The sequence below is a fragment of the Sciurus carolinensis genome, chromosome 12, assembly GCF_902686445.1.
Source record: "Sciurus carolinensis chromosome 12, mSciCar1.2, whole genome shotgun sequence".
NCBI classification, from domain to species: Eukaryota; Metazoa; Chordata; class Mammalia; order Rodentia; family Sciuridae; genus Sciurus; species Sciurus carolinensis.
Window position 1 is genome coordinate 99,699,136 of NC_062224.1, and position 13,522 is coordinate 99,712,657.

The 13,522-nt window shown below is 36.9% G+C and overlaps 1 protein-coding gene across 4 annotated transcripts in view; it reads right to left on the bottom strand.

Moving 5' to 3' along the window:
- The window catches only part of Pla2g4a (phospholipase A2 group IVA), a 160,550-nt gene that overhangs the window by 111,723 nt on the left and 35,305 nt on the right, over positions 1 to 13,522 (bottom strand). The gene's annotated exons all lie outside the window — the stretch shown is intronic.

The window sequence follows — 13,522 nt, forward strand, 5'->3', positions numbered from 1 at the left end:
CCTCCCTTCTCTATCTTTGGGCTCCTGCTGCTGTTTCCTCATCTGCAGAATTGGGAAATGGTCTCGACCTCACATAGGCAACGAGAGAATGAAATGAAAAACTGTATGCAAATTCCAACCACAGTACCTTAGGGACCATAAATAAATAAAATAATAACGTATTATAATTGTCATTGTTTATAACACTGATGCTTTCTCCCAAAGTGCCTAACCTTTGTGAGAATTATTTGGCTCTATGGAGATTTCTAAGAAGTTTTAAGAAGGCCAATTTTTTTAGCACTTTTTATAAAGACCGTGTACTTTTTGAACTTTCCATACTTGACAAGAAGGAGCTTTTGATGGAAATTTAAAAGTACTATTATCTCTAATCTATTAAAATCCAAAAGATTTAAAACATTGGGACACTGATTTATCCACTGCCAAGTTCAAAGCTCTCTCCACATGCTTGGTATAGAAAAATGTTCTAAAAGGGAAAAAAAGGCAAGGAATCATATTTCCACCATTGTCGGTCATACATATATAGTCACCAAGGCATTACCAAAGTGTTAAATTCTTAAGTGATTTTGCTAATGTTGCTTCTCCTTCTCCTTCTTCTCCTTCTCCTCCTACTTCCTCTTTTTAACCTAGGCTAAGCAAAGAGTCTGATACCACTGGCAAGCAAAGAGAAATGAAGAAACAATAGGAATTAAAATAAGTAAATGAGCCACTCAAGTTAGGAATGTCTCTCAAACCATACTCAGTTTAGTACAGAAAACTGGTAAGAACTTCCTTGCTTCCAAGGAAATGTAGTAAAAGCATGCTTCCAGACACCGTGGCAGAGATTGTTAATTGGGTCTGCTTCTCAAGTTAGAACACAGCCCGAGGGAACCTGATTCCACATCCCTAGCAGGAAGCAGGACACCAGCTACCCTCCAGACAAAGTCCTTGCAACTCCATTGAAACTGATTTTTGCCTCTCTAGTTTTATCATTAAAGTCTCTTACACAGCTTCTTTATCTCTCAAATTCATAATATTGAAAGTTCATTATTTAAACAAATGAGTTCATATGGAATTCCTACTAGTGTTTTCAGAAAAGGGACAGATTCCAGTGGTTTAAAATAGAAAAAGACATCTTAGATCCTAATTGGAATATGTTGTACTCCATGTATGTAAACATATCAAAATACATTCTATTCTACTGTCATGTATGTCTAAAAATAACAAATTCTTTAAAAAAAAATACTTCCTGGAAACAGTAAATATCTGAGCTGAAAGGGCACAGATGTAGAGAAAGGGAAATGGTCGGGGAGATAGCAAACAACTGCAATCTCAGCTACTTGGGAGGCTGAGGCAGGAGGATCAGAAGTTCAAGGCCAGCCTGGGTGACTTAGCAAGACCCTGTTTCAAAATAAAAAATTAAAAGTGCTGGAAATGTAGCCCAGAGGTAGAGCATCCCTGGGTCCAATCCCTAGTACTTAAAGAAAGAAAGAAATAGAAAGAACTAAAGAAAAGAGGAAATTGAAATGTTTCCTCTAGGAAAAGGCCACCGGGGCCTCCTTGGAGGTTCTCCATCCCACCTCAGGCTCTGGCTGGTGCTGTCCACCTCCCCCTCACCTCTAGCAGGCAGTGTCTGCCAGGCATTCAGATTCTGCATGAATTCACTCTCAGAGATGAGCCATCTCTTACCTACTAGGTCAGGACCCTTGTGCTTCTCCATGACATTCCTTAGCACAATCTCATATTCTATATTCCCATTGTACAGGTGTATGTCTCCCCCAGCTATGAGCAACATGAGGAAGTTCTGCTCCACTCTCCCTGCACTTCTGTTGGGCCCGGGGGATTACTCCATTACCTTTGATGGAAGGGCAAGTAAATACTTGGGCACTTGCAGGTGTACTGGGGACACTTGCAGGTATACTGGGGACAACCTGTCAGACCACAGAAGTCTCATGTTAAATAATCAAAGGGAAGAAGAGTCTATTCATAGGCTCTAGAATGATAAACTGGATATCTTAGCAATAATTAACGAGTACTTATGTTTTTATATTTTACACTTGTTAAACATCTCCCAGGTATTGAGTCTGTAAGTGATTTATATATACCATCTCATTTTTTATCCTAAAAGACACTAATTATTATCGGTATTTTTTTTTAGATTAAAATAAACACACCTGGTTGAGAAAGTTTAAGTGATTATTTTAATTAAAAATTAAACTAAGGCAGACTCCCCACTCATGCTCTACCTGAAAAGAACTATTTCTCTGAAAGAGTAAGAAACTTTTCCCACATCCCCTGGGTTAGACGGCCCTAAAGGGCTGACCTTCTGTCTCATACCAATTCTTTCTATCTCATTCTGCCATTCTACAAAAGACCCTAAAGGACAGGCAAAGATTCTGAGATATTATACAATAAGCAGAGTTATTAGAAAGCCTTAGCAAGGAGGTGACATGACGGAAGAACCACTTTTACTACAACAAAATAGCACAGAGTGGTGGTTTAAGCAACAGAAATTTACTTCCTTATTGTTCTAGAGGATGGAAGACCAGAATCAAAATACTCAGGTCTGGATTCTTCTGAGTCCCCTCTCTTTGGCTTGAAGATGGCAGCCTTCTCCCTGAGCCCTCATAGGCTTTCCGAGACATCTCTCTGTATACAAATGTTCTCTTCTCAAAAGGACACCAGTGTGATCGCTTTAGGGCCCATCTCACTGTTCTTGTTTTAAATGAATCACCTCCTTAAAGACCCTCTATCCAATTACAGTCACAAACAAACAAGCATATAATAGTTGATGGAGGGAGGTGGCATTTGCTAAGGGAAAAACACAACCCGTAAGAGAAGTCCAGATGTGGTACGATCTGCATCCAAGCCAGGATTATGGAAGGCATAAAGGAGATGGGGCAGCCTTTCTCATCTGATTCTTTAAAAAGCTCTCTCTCACCAATCCAAACATTCTATATGAATGAAACATAGTAGTACACAATGCAGGTCTTTGTACTGCTTCACAACTGGGAAGTATTCATCTGGGGCACCTGTCATTTTAAGAGTCAGTCGGGAAACTGGCCGGCCCCATTCCACAAGCTCCTTATAAACAGCAGAAATGTCTCCTGCGTCCCAAGCCAGTCTGCTAGCGGTCTTCCCTTGATCGTTCTGACTTGCTGTTATTTTCCATTGTTTCACCTTTTGGTGATCAAAAGCAAAAGGCCATTCTGACTCTCTTTGAAGGTCATAAAATTCTGAAGTTGGAGAAAATATTCATCATCACCACCTAGAAGTTTCTTCACTGTGCACATTCGAAAGCTGAGGGCTGAAGAATACACAAGCCTATCCAAGGTCAACCAGGGAAAAGGCGACCATACCTCTTCTCTTCCAACCAGGTATTCCTTCTTTAAACCCTATCCCACATGCTAAAGATAAAAGGGAATAATTAAAAGAAAAAGCCATATGCATTTTAGTTGTGATAAAATTTTAAGTTATCATGTTATTGCCTGGTGGTATAGCATAGGCTCAACATATGGATTTGAGGGAAATGAACACTGAATTCCTCTATATGATTGGTTAAATAAAGCTTTAAAAGTGTCACTTTTTTATACTTTTCTAGAGTCAAAGTACAGCTGTTAAGTTATTTGCTTACAAATATTAGACAAAATTTTTTTAAATTCTTTCTCCCCCACAGAACGTTATGGAATATCACACTGACAGGTGCCAAATATATTATGCTCCTACAGAAAATGTAGACTAAAGATGCTCTGCCTTCTACTTACAAGAAAATGATAATGTCCATGTACTTTGTGTTAAAGCTTTTCAAATGTATTTAACAACGTGGCACAAAATGCTAGGCGATGAAACGTTTTGAGAATGGCTTCTCTGCCAGGCCAGGTGGCACATGCCTGTAATTCCAACTCACAAGTTCAAAGCCAGCCTTAGCAACCTGGCATGACCCTGAGCAACTTAGTGAAACTCTGTCTCAAAATAAAAAGGGCTGGGGATATAGGGATGTGGCTCACGGGTTAAGCAACCCTTACCAGGGTTCAATCCCTGGTACCAAAAAAAAAAAAAAGAAAAAGAAAGAATGGCTCTTCTTCTACTTTCTCTCTCCAGACTGGAAGTTTTGCAAATAGGCCCCCTAGGGAGTGTTCGTGTTTTGTTGAGGGTTCCACCCCCTCTCTAATTGCTGCCTTTTTTCATGACTTCCTCAAGATTGCCACAGCAGGGAAAGCCCTATCTTTCCTCTACCAGTAAAATAGTCCAAGGAAAACCTCCAGCAAAACCATCCTAGGGATGGAAATATTTCCTGAGAGCCATTGTTTTTTTTCCTGGATAAAAATTATCAACATTCTGGATTGACGTTGCTTTCCAACTAGCACAGTAACTATTTCAGGCTAATCCTGTAGCTCAAAACATAGCTGTTGACTAGAAGTGAAACAAATTGACAAAAATATACAACAGGAGTTCTGGAAGCTCAGAGAGGCAGTACACCCATGCATGGGCCTCAGACATCACTGCCAAGGGAAAATCCATCAAACACAAGACCCGCACTCTCCAAGTCCTGGACAATACAACATGACACAGGAATCTAGAGTCTCCATTCTTTTCTCACCTTGTAAGAATTTATGGATACTGTGAATAGCAATCCACTTTAGAAATGAATAAGAAGCCTGGTCTTTTACAGGATTAAGAACTCTATAAATAGAAAATATGTGTTTGAGAAGAGTATTCTCAGAGGTTCTTAATCTTCTTATGTGTTGTGGGCATTTTAGGCAGTCTAATAAAGCCTGGGAACTCCTTCACACAGCGTGACATTTTAAAATTCATGAAATAAAAACATCAGACTATAAAAGAAACCAATTATGATGAAATACATGGAGTCGATGCAGCCTGTAGATATTAAGTGATGTGTATGTATGTGTTGGCCTTGAAATATACTTTTTTTCTTCTACGTCTGTGGACTACCTCAAACCAATGTAATTCTGAAGTCTGAAATAAAAATTTGGGGGACGGAATAATTTAAACCGCCATAAAGGGTAAAATGATAGAAAACAATTTTTTCCTGTGCCAATTACCTCTGCGTTCAACATAATGAACATATAGCACACCTTGAGTATTTGGGCATGATATATAGCAAATGCAGATTGAAATGAAGTAGAAGTACTATCATTTGCTTCAAAATGTGAAATTTGTATTTTCTCCATTTTTGATCAACGAGCTACAAAACAGTGCCAAGGACATTAATAAAATCTGTAAGAAGGTTTCAGTTCAGCTTCTGATGAGATTCAATGGGTTTTTTTTTGAAAATACAAAATTAACAAAAACAATGTTCAACGACTCTCCCCTTCATTTTACAGAGGAGGAATTAGACAAGAGGAAGTTAGATAACTGGAGCTAACCCATCGCTTAACCAATATGGGCTGAACCAGCAATAAAGTACACAATGACTTTCACTTCATGACAGAACAACAACGCTTTCTTCTTAAGAGGATTTATGAGAAATGTCTTCTGAACTTAATAAAAAAAAAGGGGGGGGTTTGAACTTTGCAGAAATACAAGAGTCAATATTTCAATAACACTATTTTAGTCCCTTGTAAAAATACCATTTTGATTATGGTAACCAGCTGTTTTCTAAATCTTAAATTTTGAGAAAAGAAGGAAGTGACTTTCAAATACCAAATGAAGGATTTATGTCAGGTTGAAGAAAGAATCTCCTGATAGCAGGACTGTGAGGAAGACCCTCTTTTGTGATGGTCTACTGTTGTTTCTCATTATTTTAGACATCTTCACATTGTAATTTTTCATGGCTGCTTTTTCTTTTGTTTTGGTGGTGGTGCTGGGGAGGGAACCCAGGGCCTCACGCATGCTAGGTAAGTGCTCTGCCACTGAGTGGCAACCCAGCCCTATGCTGAAGAATTACATTGCAATTACAAAATCGATAAAGCCGACCGTGAGGGAGCACTAATGTGTCCCCAGGAACCTGGGGAAGCAGACGAAAGGCTGAGAGATGCCCTACAGGCCAGACCCAAGAACTCCGCTAGGGATCCAGTAAGGACAAGGGAACATTCAGAACTTCAAAGGGCAATAGCAACAAGTCTATAGACTAGAACGTGAAGGAAACAGATTTCAAGAACAGGAAAGCATCTGAGATCTGCTGAAGTGTAGAAAAGGCCTAGCAACCAGCCAGATAAAGAATCCAAGTTTGAAGAGAACTAAGGCTCAATTCCTGCTGACTAGAGCTGGAAGTCAAGCCAAGGTGTGACTACTCCCTCCTAGTCACTAATTACCTCAGATAAAAGGCTCTGTATTCTACACACCATGGATTTCTATGGATTTTTATCTAGGGTTATTTCTGGTTTCTTTGGTTTTGTTTTTATTTGGTTTTTGTTTTGCTTAGTGCACTAGTTCATTTTAAGGGTTTCCAGCTTTTTTCTCTTCCTTCTCCTCCTCCTTCTTTCTCTTTCTCTCCTCCTCCCCCCACTCCCTCTTCCACTCTAAAAGAACTCAAGCATCCAGCTTCTTTGCACTTAGCATTTAAACCATAGCTAGAGATAAACCACAGAACCTGGTGGGCTGGTTTTATTTCAGGTCCACTTCTCAAAACCTTTGGCTCTCAACACCACACAGCCTCTTGCTAAGCTTCAGCAGTGAATTTGCATTCCCACTTAAGGAAATGACTTTGTTCTCCTTTTCCCCTCAAGGCTCTCACCTCCCCACCCCCACTCTTAGTTTGTGACCTCATCTTTCTTCAATGGGAGAAAACAGAAAGCACCAGAGGGAAGCTGCAAATCTGCAAACTCCCCTGGCTTTGCACTTGGGTCCTTCTCCTGTCACAAAAGAGGTGGCATTCTTCCTCCTGGTACAGACCTGGCCCCATGTATGGCTCTCCAGATGGAAAAATCCTTGTCTTCCTCAAGGCTTTACTCTGATGACCATGACTTTCTTCCCTGAATCATCAAACTTTACTTCTCAATCAGATTATCTGATTGGCAAACCCGTTAGAATCTCTCCATTCACTCCATACTTACTCTCCCTGCTCCACCTCCAGTTTTAGGCTGACTTTCACTGACAGACTTCTCTAAACAGTCATTTGCTCACCCTGGACTCACGTCTTTGCCATCCTTGCTCCCGTTCACTCCCTCCCCACCTCCACTACTGCCCCCACTACTCCACAGAAACTCCTCACCAAGATCACCAATGACCTCCAACCGCTCAGACATGCTGGCACTTTTCTAAGCTCATCTTACTCAGCCTCTTTGTTTCCACTTTCTCCACTTTGTTCCCATGACATCATTCTGTGTCCCTATGTTCCATCTAATTTCTTGGTTGCTGCTTAGCAGTATCCTTTACAAATTCTCTTCTCTGCCTATGGCCACCATCTTAGTCCACGTTGTTATTCCATCCACTTATGTCCACTGCATCTCATCTCTTCATATCTGTGCGAAAATTACCTCTCAGCAAATCCTTACCATGTTCCACCTCCTCATGTTTCTCTCTATTATTAAAGCCCATTTGCTTATTATCTGTTTGTTTACTTTTTTGTCTCTCCCAAGAGGGAATGTCTGGACACCTGCTTTATTCACTCAGGTATGTCCAAAATACAGCATGGTGCCTGTGAGGAGGTCCATTTTCAATCACGACTTACTGAATGAGTGAAGGAATAAGCTGCACACTGCCCGGAGATCAATGATTTCTGACAAAGCAAAATCCTTTTATGAAAAAGGAGAATAACAAAGTATCTAAATTATTTCACACAATACTTATTCTTTTCCTAAGTATTATTAAAAACGTAAAAATTTTCCTATTACTTTTCTAAGCATGCCATATGCATTAATAAAAAGGGATACAATTTTTTCTCACAGAAAGAACATTCTTTTCATTGTGAGGACAAAAAGTATTTGCAGAAATTCTTGCTATCTATTTAAATTATGGTTTCGATTGACAAATTTTTGACTATTGCTGTAAGTATTAATATGTGCTGATTAAATTCCTTATTACTACATATTAATGTGTAATATTAAATAATTAATATTAATCATTAATACATATTAATACATAAGGTGTACTGGGTCAGTGGCACACACCTATGATCCCAGTCACTCAGGAGAATGAACCAGGAGGATCAAGGTCAGCCTCAGAAATTTAGCAAGACCCTGTCCCAAAATAAAAAATAAAAAAGACAGGAGATGTAGTGGTAGAACACCCCTCAGTTCAACCCCCAGCACCAAAAAAAAGTAATATATAAAGCGTTGAATGTTAAGTAATTACTCCATAATTAACATGGATTAACTCATATTTATTATTAATATACATAAACACAGATGATATTAACACATATATTAATACTTTATGAATAAGTACTAATGCCTTTTAATAAGTATATGCTATATCATAAGGTATGTTAATACCTCATATTAATGCATGATATTAATTAGACAAACCAATTTGGCAATCTGAAACATAATTTAAACAGTAAGAATTTCTACAAACAACAAATCTTACAAAATTGATTCTTCCACTGTTTTTCATTGGCAACACAGGCATCATTGCAGACAATTATAAAGATGAGAAAAATTTTCATTTATGAACTTTTACTTGTTTCAAATATAAATTCCTGCTTGCTGCCAGCTCAGAAATAAGTATGAAGTAATAGATTACAAGTAACCATCTAATAGCTTTGCAATTAAATCTTTAATTAACCAAGTAACTTTTCAAATTAGAATTTTGCTGCACGAAATCTTCCTAAAATGCATCAGAAGCAACTTCTAAGAATCAAGACTATAAGAACACTTTGAGGAAATCATCTGAACGTGCTTTACCATTTTACCCTGAGAGTAGAAAACTATGCCACAAACTACAAACATGCCCTGGTGTTTCTCTTCAAGATCTAAAATTATGACTTCAGCTACATATTAGTTTTGATAAAATATCTTATTTTTTAAATTTTCTTTAAAGTATATATATATCTGTAAAAAAGACCATGTAGTTTCAAAAAACAAAATTAAAAACCATATACTACTTTTTCAATCATTCTTTAGTGTTGGTTCAACTTCCTCTATTATGTCAATCAGTAACCAAGGTACAAAGGCAGGACAATGGAGTTATTAAGGAAACTTGGTTTGGGACAGTGTACTTTCTGTACCCTCCCTTATGTTAACCCTAATAGGAAGATGCTGACAATCTCAAATAATAGTTATGAATAAAACTCAGAATACAAACCAATCAATCAATTGTAACATGTAAAATACACCAAAATGAAAATCCTAAGACTTAAAGAAATAAAAAGCCACTTGATTTTTCAACATCTCCCCTTTCACATCTATAAAACGTACATAGTAACAAATGTTCTGCCAACTCATACTTATTATGGGAATGAATGAAGTTCTAAAGCAATCTTTTTATCAGTCATAGAGTGCTATGTAAATGGAAGGTATTATTGGCCCACTGATACATTTTTTCAAACTAGATAATCAGGAAAACGATAATAAAATAAATAATGACAAAATAATAAACTAAGCAAATATAAGCTGAGTCTTGCAAACACAAGAGCTTTCTATACAGAAGAAAACTAAAGGCAGGTGTGGTAGCACACACCTATAATCCCAGCTACTCAGGAGGCTCAGGCAGGAGGATCACAAGTTCGAGGCCAGGCTGGGCAATTTAGCGAGGCTCTGTCTAGAAAAGTAAAAGGGATGGGAATGGAGTTTAGTGGTAGACTACCTCTGGGTTCAATTCCTAACACCACACACACAGACACAAACACACACACAGAATACCAAAATTACACATAATATGAACACTTGTTTTCTAACTCAAAACATGCTGTTCCCTAAAACATCTAAATTTCCCTGCCTCCAAAAGCTAAGCAAATAAGAGGAAGATTGAGGAAGAAGGAGCAACTGATTCACAGCTGTACGTGCTGAGGAGTGGCAAGCAAAATGAGTGCCATCTGGCTTATCATCTTTGACCCAGTTTGGGCTGAACTCTGATATAGATCACTGAGTCTCTCTAAAGGCATCTGAATTCATTAAGTGAGGGATTAGACTGGTAGGTGCTTTTTTACACATCTGCTTATAGTAAGCAATTATCTGTGTTTATTTTATGTTAGTATAGCGGGGGAGGTAAACTATAGTTTCAGAAAATGTTAGAAGGGTGCATTAAAAATCCAAAGAATAAGAAAACTGAGGCTTGCATATCAAGAGCAGCCAAAATCTAGTGCATGTCATTTCACCTTGGGCAGGTAATGGTGTGGAAAGCCCAGACAAGGCCTGCTCTATGTACTGTCTCTTCTAGAAAGAACTCCACGGTTACTCTTGGTTCCCCCAGCTGTTTACTTCTCTAATAGCCAAGAAGTAAAAGGTGAAGAGTTGGCCAGACCTTGAGCTCATTCAAAGTTGGTTTTTGACAAGCATGGACATTATTCTTCTCCCAAAATTTTTATTAATAATCATCATGCAAAACTTAGTCTTAACTCTGTCTTCTCTACATTAAGCAAGGCTGGATATCCCCAGAGCTGTGGGAGATTCTGTAAAAGTTTTGACCATTTTCTCTGAACTTTCTTCAGTTTCCCCAATTTCTATAACGTATGAGTCTATGAGAAAGAAAAGCAATTTGCTTTCATCTTTCTATACATTCTCGCTATTATGAAGGGAAGTGTTCCAGGAAATACTAAAGACAATCTTAAAAAAAATGAGAAAAAAAAAAGTATTTATAAAATTTCTACTTCTAGTTCAAAATTGCACCTATATTGTTCAGGCCCCTGACATTCTTCAAAATTTTTGAGGACACACAAAAGGGCGTTGGATTACGTTAGCTATATATGTTGATAATGATTATGTTAGAAATTTAAAACGAAATACAAATTTAAATAAGATCCCCTTTTCATATAAGAATTATCTAAATTGTTTTAATTGGTTGTTTGCTGTGTTAGGTGATAATACCTGGCATGGACCCAGGGAACTCTCCTCTCTCATACAACTTCCACATGGATACAATCTTTCTCAAGAGCAGAATGTCAAAAATTACAACTAGCATTCTATGACATTTTGCTGAACATTTGAAGAATTCTCATAATACCCAATTATTATTATCCCTATTTTACACTCAAGAAAACCACATTGGAATGAGCTAAAATAATTTGGCTTATGGTCTCACACTTATAAGTAGTGGAATTTTTGTTAGACGCTAGAAAATTTAATATATTGAAGAATCTATCCTAAGGACGTATACAAAGAAGTTGTATACAAAGGTTTCTAGACTAAATATTATCTATAATCCTGGAAAAATCATAACCAACCTAAATATTTAACAAATTAGGACTGGTCAGTTAAACATGTTCACAGACTAAAAATTGCATATGGTGAGAACCTCTTTAGTTCATTTGGATGGAGAGTCATCAATTGCATGGTGCCTGACAAATACTAGGAACTTAGTAATAATTAAAATATGAATGAATCAAAAAATGTAGCATTACTCAAAAATCATGTTGCACAGAAAAGTTTATGAATGAGAGAGAAACACCATATAAAACAGTATGCACAGTGTGATCACAGCTTTGTAAATCTACACATAAGTGTATGTATAGAAAAACTTGCAGAGCATAAATACATATAAATACATGAGTTCTTTGTATCCATGCTGATGCACAGTGGGTACTCAATAAATATGCATTGACTGAATAAATGGATGAGTGATATTTTAAAAGTAGTGACCTTATGGGGAGCTATAGGTAATTTTTTCTTTTTTTCTTTGCAACTTTTTATATTTAACAAAACTGAAACAGTAAGCATGATTTAGTTTTGTAATAAACAATAATATTATAAAGCATTATCACTCTGGGACACACAATTAGGAATTTTGGAGACAAAAAGTAGAATATATAGATGTAACAAATTCTAATTAAAACTTGCCTCTTATATTCCTGTTATGTTTCATTTACTGTATTCAAATAATAAAAAATAACAGATGTTATAGTAAAATGATAAGTCTGCTATTATGTGACTGATTATTCTTGGGGTGAGTCTAGAATCTGGGTCACTTGGTTTGTAGGCAAGTAGTTCTCCCATTGCACCAAGTTGCTTGAAATTCTGTAATACGGATGAAGAAGCAACAGTACCAATACTGCAATATCCATCATTAGACAATTCCTTGCTTAGAAGTGAAATGATTTGCTAAATAATTGTTTTATGTTATTGGAAAACTCCAGAGTTCTGAAAAATATTCCATTCCAATGCAACATAAACTACCTTTTGAGATTTGTGAACTTCATAAAGGTGTTTCCAAATCTGTGCATGTTGGAAAGGCACATACACATTATCCTGGGGAAGGGTCCAGAGTTGTTATAAAATTTGTAAGAGTCCGTGATCAAAAAGAAAGAAAAAAGATTAAAAACAAGTAAAGCTACAAAATAAGCCAGCAAGAGGAGATGAAAAAATGATGGTAAATACAAGAAGGAAAGGAACTAGGACTATTCTGTTTTTCTCTTTTTTTTATTCCTAGAACATATCTCGTAATATGTAATTAATTCAATTTTTTGACTTTGCTTTCTACGCAGCAACGTTAGGAAAAACAATGATGGTTTAAAAGCACAGGTCAAATTGCCTGAATGGAATGAACTTTATCAGATGCTAAGAATTTAATAATTTTAAATTTAATAATTTAAATTTAATAATTTAATAACTTTATTTAATAATTTAATATTTTAATAATTTTACATTTTTCTTTTTAATAATTTCTATTTAATAATTTTCTTTTTCTTTAAATAAATGTGCAATACTTAAAAAGTCACACTATTGAAAAGTATCAGGGTATTGTCCCATCATATATGATTGCCCTACCGGAAGTTTGTAAAACTTCTTTGAGTAAATGCAGATTAAACACTTCTCTATGCATTTCACAACTGTTGCTTAATTTAAAATTTAACTCTTCCTGAGCTCTGGGGGAGACTAAGAGCTGTTTCTCATCCCAACATCCAAGCTAACTGGCAAGGCCTAGGACCTCTGGGATGTAATTCTTAAGACTCTTACCAGGCTTATTTCACTAGATTTCTTGAAAATAGCTCCTGGGCCACCATTTCAAATTTATACAATGAACAGAAACAAAATAAAATACAAATCCTTCTTATACCCAAATATGTTTGCACGTATAACTTCAGAGCTGGCCTCTGATTCCTCTAATACTCTCCATCTGCTTTACCTGAATAAATGCTTAAATTATCGACCAGTATGAGGAGCATTTCCTGTCCTAGTTTCTGAGGTGAAAAAATATTGATTTTGAAGACTAACATCATTAGAAGTTATAGGAGACATAAAGAGCGCCTCTTCTCCCTCCTTCCTTGAAACAAAATTGCTAAAACAGTATTCATACTCAAAATTTAACTGTGAAACTTGACCTCATCGTTTCAAGCATCTCGTCTTGAGCTGTTTTCCTGCTCTGTCAAATAACTCAAGGGAAAAGTGAATCAGAACACCAGTCGGTCTACATTTAATTTTTCAGTACCGTCTGTCTCTGGCATAACAGTGTAGCACATTAAATACCCAGGAATCCTTTGCATCAGTTT